Raw genomic sequence first — 6,797 nt, forward strand, 5'->3', positions numbered from 1 at the left:
CTAGTGATTAGAGTGGCCATGGACGCTATTTGATGTGATCTTGAGTGGTGATAAAAGCGTACTTGGAATTGTTTGGCAGGATGTATTGCGACATTATCATCAACAGTTGCTTGTGTAAAATAGCCCAATAATCCTTGGCCGTTATTGGACCGGTGTAATTATCAGAACTAATGACTCCCAGGAGATCAGTGCTCATATCATTACAGTACAGGCCATCATGTGAAATAGCTGGCAACAGCCAAAATGGGTTGAAGGCTCTATTTAGCATTCTCTTAAGGTAAGTCTGCTCTCATTTGAGGTGGAAGGATAAAAGAGGGCTCATTAGACTATACTACTTTGCACCATTGCTGCAGGGTTAAGGTTTTGTACTTCATCCACTCAGCTGCATTTCTGAATGGCAGCTCGGCACTTAAATTATATCTTTAATGCGACACTATGTGATTTTCACTAAGTGCCCAACAAGTCTACATTTGACATCTGCAAAGTAATAGTAAACACTCGAATGTCTTATAACCACTAAAAGCTGTAGCATTAAGTCTGTTGAGTGTGTTCAGGGGTTTGTTTGATTGCCCAATGTTTCAACTTTCTATTTGTAAAAGGAAGATTGTTTTATTAATTCTTTGAAGTGACACATATTGTTACCTTCAAAAATAAATATTGATATTGTTGGGGCAGGTAAGTGCTTTCAAATAAATCACAATCCTAAACAATAATCCCATCATGATATCCTACAGTTAAATGTAAAGTCATTCCGATTAGTTTAGCCTACACAGTGGAGCTATATTATCTGAAGGTTAAAAAAAATCCACCTACCAATATGCCTAAAGCTTGCTTTTGAATACAGCGTTTTTAAAAACATGTGTACTCGGTTCTTTTTTGTGGGTTAGAAGCTGAGTTGTTTCTTGGGTAGGAGACGTGATTTCCTGAAAATGTTGTTGCTGTGAGGCAGGACGAGCAACAAAAAAGAGATGAAATGCTCTAATTAGTAAGCTTTATGCATTCAAAGCACAAAGACAGAATAGAGAAAACAGGAAAGTTTCCACACTGTTTAAACTCTGAAGTGCTTCTTCCAATTTGGTAACTTCAACCCAAAACGTCACACTAGGCCCAGCAGCTTAAAATAGATTTGTGTGGGGTTTTGTGTTTGTTTGTTTGTTCTTCCATTTCTCTTTTTCTTTATTACTTTAGAACAGAGCCAGACAGTTTTCTTCTGCTTTCAGTCTTTATGCTTCGCTTAGCCACCCAGCTGCTCATTGTAGCTTTATATTAAACAGACAGCTATGAGAGTGACATTGATCTTCTAATCTGACTCACAGCAAGAGAGCGAATAAATGTATTTTCCGGAATGTCAAATTTTTGCTGTATTACTGTGTCCATGAGATCTTGATATATGTAACCGCGGTTTAACAACTAAATATCAAATTCTCTCTTCAGTTTCTTTTCCAGGTTATTTTTTTTTACTGATGTTCCCTGAATATAGGGATTTACTATTTGGCCACGTTACTTACTTATAGTGAAAGCTGTTATACTACAAGCTTTAAACCTCATTGGTGGTAAAGTTATCTCATGACTCTGCAGATGTTTGACAAACTTTAAGTAACTATAGTTCCCATCATCTTGAAATTAATCACCAAAAACCAAAGCATAAGCCCATGAAGCAGATTGTAGAAATCTTACCCTGTAACTTATCCTGCAGTTGTATAAGAGATGTTTTTCACCGAGTTTGGGCTTTCCTTTGCGCTGTGTGACTAGCCTCCGTCACAGTCTGTTGCTCTGTGTCTTGCAATTAAATCAAGCTCATCCTCGTGTACCGTGGGCAATTCAGGGTAAGGATGAAAATCAAACTCATCCCGCTGCTATGCCAACTGCACTCACACATCTAGCCTCAAAACCTGGAACACACTCCTTCAGAGTTCCCCAGTCTGTTAGCATGACAATAGTGCAGTCAAATCTCTCAGCACAAGAAACAAGCAGCCACTAACAAAACCGGGGTTTCATGAGACCTTCAGTTCACTGAGTCGGGTTTCAGTAACATCAAGCTCAGCCCCAGAGTCTCAAAATATCTGTCCTAAAGCCCCAAACTCATCACAAGGAGGCGAAAAGAGGTTTTACTCTGCACCTACTGGCCTAAGATCTTACTGGCTTACTGGCTCTTGGATCTATGATTATGATTCAGAAAGTGACATCACACCAATACTGATACCAATCCCTGTGCTGCTACACTTTATTTCATTTATTCATACATCTAAATTGCTGCCATATTGATGCCATTTTCTCCCCTCGTGTGGCCTCCAGTGGAAGCTAAAGTCACGTTTTTAATTTTCCAAACCAAGAAACATACGTTATCTACAGGTATTTGTTGATGGGAGCATGATAGCCACAGCTTTTTTTTTCTTCATACAAGTAGAACATGAATATTGGGTTGTTGTAAGATCTGTATGCAAATCAAGTAAATATTAATTTTGGCTCATAATTTAGTTTCCACAAAAACGACTCCCTTGGCATATCTAAAGTGAACATTTGTTACAGAGTATACTTGCTTTGTTAGTGTAAGTTGCAGGATCCATCTGGCAGTGCTGGAGGAATTAGTCACAGACAGAAGAACTGAGGATCAGTGGAGAGGATGTAGGCAACCTGAAGAGCTCACTGAAGCAATAGTTTGACATTTTGGGACATTTTTGAAAGCTGCTGATGTTTCCATATATGCAAGTATAATGACAGATCAGATTAACTGAGTGGAACTGAAATGCAGTTTTGTTTTTTGTTTGTTTGTTCTCTTGCCAAATGTTATAACTGTGGGGAAAATATGGAACTATAGTGAAAAGCCGATTTTTCTAAACATTGCAAAACCCCAAAGTGGTGCTCCTTTTAAGAAACAGTCCATCACATTGATCTTTTTTTTAGCATGACTGAAAAAATTGACAGCAAACAACATTGTATAATATTCACCATGTGTTTTACGCACCTGTTCCCACAGCTTTTTTCCTCAATTTATTTATAACTAACTTCTCTATCCGGTCATAGTGATTCTTCATCAAGTTGTGCGACATGCAATGATTTACCAAATACAATTCGAGGAATATTCTTCTAGGACATTATTATGCCAGAATATGATATAAACCAAAGAAATCTGTGCTGTAATGAGAGCTATAAACCTCTTTATCTCCACAACAGTGGCCATAAATCCCAAGAACTTGCTGTTTTTCCATGCAGTTGGGTTTTAAATTTAAAATTAAATGGGGAACGAGCCAATGGGTGGATGAGATGACAGAAACTGCAGACACTTAACTCTTTGGCATAGACATCACTAACAATCTGCCAGATATCAGTAATTAATTACCATGAGCAAGTGGCATGATTTTATCAGTGATGGAAAAAATGGAATTAGAATGGGTTTATCAACTTCTATTAATGCATTGTCAGGAACTTGTAATGGGCTGGTGATTATATTATTAATTTTTATTTGGATGGATCGATGGTGCATTCAGTGGCTTGAAAATGCAAAAAAAAAGATCCCCAAAAAGTGTTAACTAACTATTGACGTAGGATAAAAATCATTCAGCTTGGCTGACAAAATCAATTTTGCTGTCTTTTTCTAAAACTAGCACAGTTGGGTTCTTTGAAAAAATGCTAATGACTTCTCCATTAAAAGCATGAATGTTATTATCTTTATAATTATTTCTTATTCTTGAAACATTAGAGTTGACCTTAACACTTTCCCTTGTTTTTTACTGAAATCCATTAGGTAATTAACATCAATTTTCAGGCACTATTTGGGAAAAGGTACTAATTTATATCAAAATGTCTCTCTAATGTTCCCTTTATTTCTTCTGTTTAGTACCCTGAGAGTTTATAAACAAATAAATTCTTAGAATAATTCAGAAAGGAGGAGAATAATTAACCACCAGGAGATTCAAGATGAATACATAATATTGGCTGATATATACCACTGTAAAACAGAGCAATTTAGAAAAAGGCTTTTGTGTCAGAGATGCAATTTTTAAAAAAAAAAAATCTACTCCACTCTCAAACAAAACCTATACAGTAGCCACATACTATTAATATCTCACATTCATTTTCACATACTGTACATTTTAACCCCTGAAGGAATTTGCAAATGAAAAAACATACGTTTTTCTTTAGTGATGTCAGAAATAGAAATTGCTTTTCAAGCTGTCTTAAGACCTAAACTTGATTTGTTTATCAGTTTCAGTTTATTCTTCTGAGTGCCAAAAACCTTCAACCTCCTATCTGCTGTGATGTGTTTACAAAGCACATAATGCTCCTTTGGATGACTTGTGCTGTATCTCCAGTAATTGTGTATGGGGGGGAACACAAATAGCCCTCTCTGTGCTCTGTGCATCTTCAAACTGAATCTTAAAGCTCAAATCGAGATGGGATGCATATGGCGTGCTTGCATACTTACTACCTTTGAGGTTTAACTTGATAATAGTCATCTATTTCCATCTATAGCAAACCACTGGGGTGAGAAAGCTCCCCCATACTGACATCTGCTGCAGTTATCACTCACGCAAAAGCATGAAAAACTGAATTATTTAGAGGGATATGAGAAATCTTCTCATGGATTCATTTTATTGTGTTAGCCATCGACGGTCAGCAATCTGTGGCAAAAGTCTGTAAATATATGAGCCATTCCGGTTTTATGAGTCAGATTTATTCTCCGATAGGGCGACTTTCATCAAAATGTCAATGTCAAGAGACCCTGACAGTGCCAAGTATTCAGTGGGATTTATTGTTCTGTAAAGTTTTTCAATGCTTTCTTTTATAACTTGAGATCATCGCAAACACTTACGTGTCATGACTCATTCTCTGTAAGATGCTATAAGAGAGTAGCTTATCTGAAACAAACTACACAAAACTTGTCAAGTACTCTATACTGGATCTATACTGGATCAATTAAAAATTATTGCAATCTGCTATGATCTCTCTATGCATGAACGTGCCTTCAGAGCATTTATTGTGACTACAGAACACTACCTCACCCTCCCTGAGCTGTATGTACTGGGCATTCTGTCTTGTGGTGGCAATGGGTCACCTTGCAGGTGCAGCAGAGGTATTAAGAGATTAGGGGCAGCAGCTCACCCTGTGGAAGGTTTGGGTCTGCAGTGTGTAGCTGCCTGCCTGGACCATAATTGGCTCTGGTGGCAGTGAGTGCCCTGCCGTTACTGAGCTGAGTGGTGGTCATGGGTCAGCCCCTAACAGCTCCTTGCTGTCATCCTTCCTGTCAGCCTGAAGGTCAGTGCCGTAGGCCAGCATGGCAGGAAGACCGGGTCTCAGCCACTTACCACGACGCGTGGACAGGTGTACCGCAGCGAGACAGAAAGGTTCAAGGTGGAGGAGAAAAGCCGTAGGAATGAAGTTGAAAAGTTTATGTTTATGGTCGTACGCTGCTTCGAACCTCGCCAACCATCTAAGTTGTTCAAGTCCACAACTCCTGTCTAGCCTGACCGATGTGTTTTTAGGTTAGTATTGCAAAGCTATTACTGCCAACTAACTTTATGGATCTGAGAGCTGAGAGGGAGATCTCACTATGAACCGAGCTGCAGCACACTGATGGATGTGGACAGAAATGAGAACCAGGAGACTTAACAATTAAAACACAGAGAGAAAAATGTGACTAAATCCATGATAGAGCTTGAGCCTGGGGCTAGAACAGAAGAAGGAGAAGAGGGAGAAAAAAGAAAACTCAGATCAGATGATTCACAGTTTTCTGTGCAAGAGACCTCTGTGTAATAACACAGAAACAGAACTTGGAGGAACAAAACAGAGAGAAAGTGAGAAACAGCGCTTTGGGGTGGAAAAGCTTTCCCAAAAGGACAGCACATCACAAAATGCTGCTGAATAAAATTGTGCATCTAATAAGGAAAAGTAATTAAATTTTCCTCTAAGACTTCTTGTGTCACAGACAAAATTCATCCTGCTGTTCTCTACTCCAGAAAGAGGTGCGCAGTGAAGCTAGAAGGGTTGAATAAGATCTAGTTTTTTCGTTTTGTCTTTTTTGTTTAAGATGAGGCCTTTTCAAACTGTGTTGATTAAAACAGTGTATCAATATGCTGTGCTGGCATTCCTCGCATCTTTACAACATTGTTGATTTGGAAGCAAAGGCGAACATAGCTGTTACAAATTAGATTTTTTTTTCCTTCTATATCACACCTTTGCATTTAACTTTCTGTGCCAAAAGTTAATATGCTGCCGGTCCCTTCATTTCACTTTGATTTGTTCAGAAAGCTCTTCTCACATTTGCACAGCTAATACCAAAGAAACTGTGTTTTCATTCAAGCAAGACTTAATTATAGAAAAGCATCAACATTTTCACTGGATGAAGACATTTATTGAAAATTTGGAATGAATAAGGTCACTAACAATGGAAATGTTTGCAAAGTGAGAATAACAGATCTTTATGTGTATCAAAACATAAATCAAGAAAACATTTCAAATAAAGGCAAATAGCACACGAAGAAGAAGAACAAGTAAAACCTAAATACAAACAGCTGGTCAGTACCAAACATTACTGGTACCAATGAAGGCAAGCCGCAAATTCTACCATTTTTTTATTATTCTTCTTTTCAAAGGATTAGTGTTCAGCTTGCTTTGAGATGAGAAGATTAATGCCATTTTCAAACTGGATTGGTTGTCGTGGGCCAGTTGAATGGCCCCCAAGGTCTCCCGATCTGACCCCCCTTAGACTTTTATCTTTGGGGTCATCTGAAGGCAATTGTCTATGGTGTGAAGATACGAGATGTGCAGCACCTGAAACTACGGATACTGGATGCCCG

Source organism: Perissodus microlepis, chromosome 20 (assembly GCF_051167445.1).
Source record: "Perissodus microlepis isolate ML-2025 ecotype Zambia chromosome 20, ASM5116744v1, whole genome shotgun sequence".
In the NCBI taxonomy this organism is placed as follows: Eukaryota; Metazoa; Chordata; class Actinopteri; order Cichliformes; family Cichlidae; genus Perissodus; species Perissodus microlepis.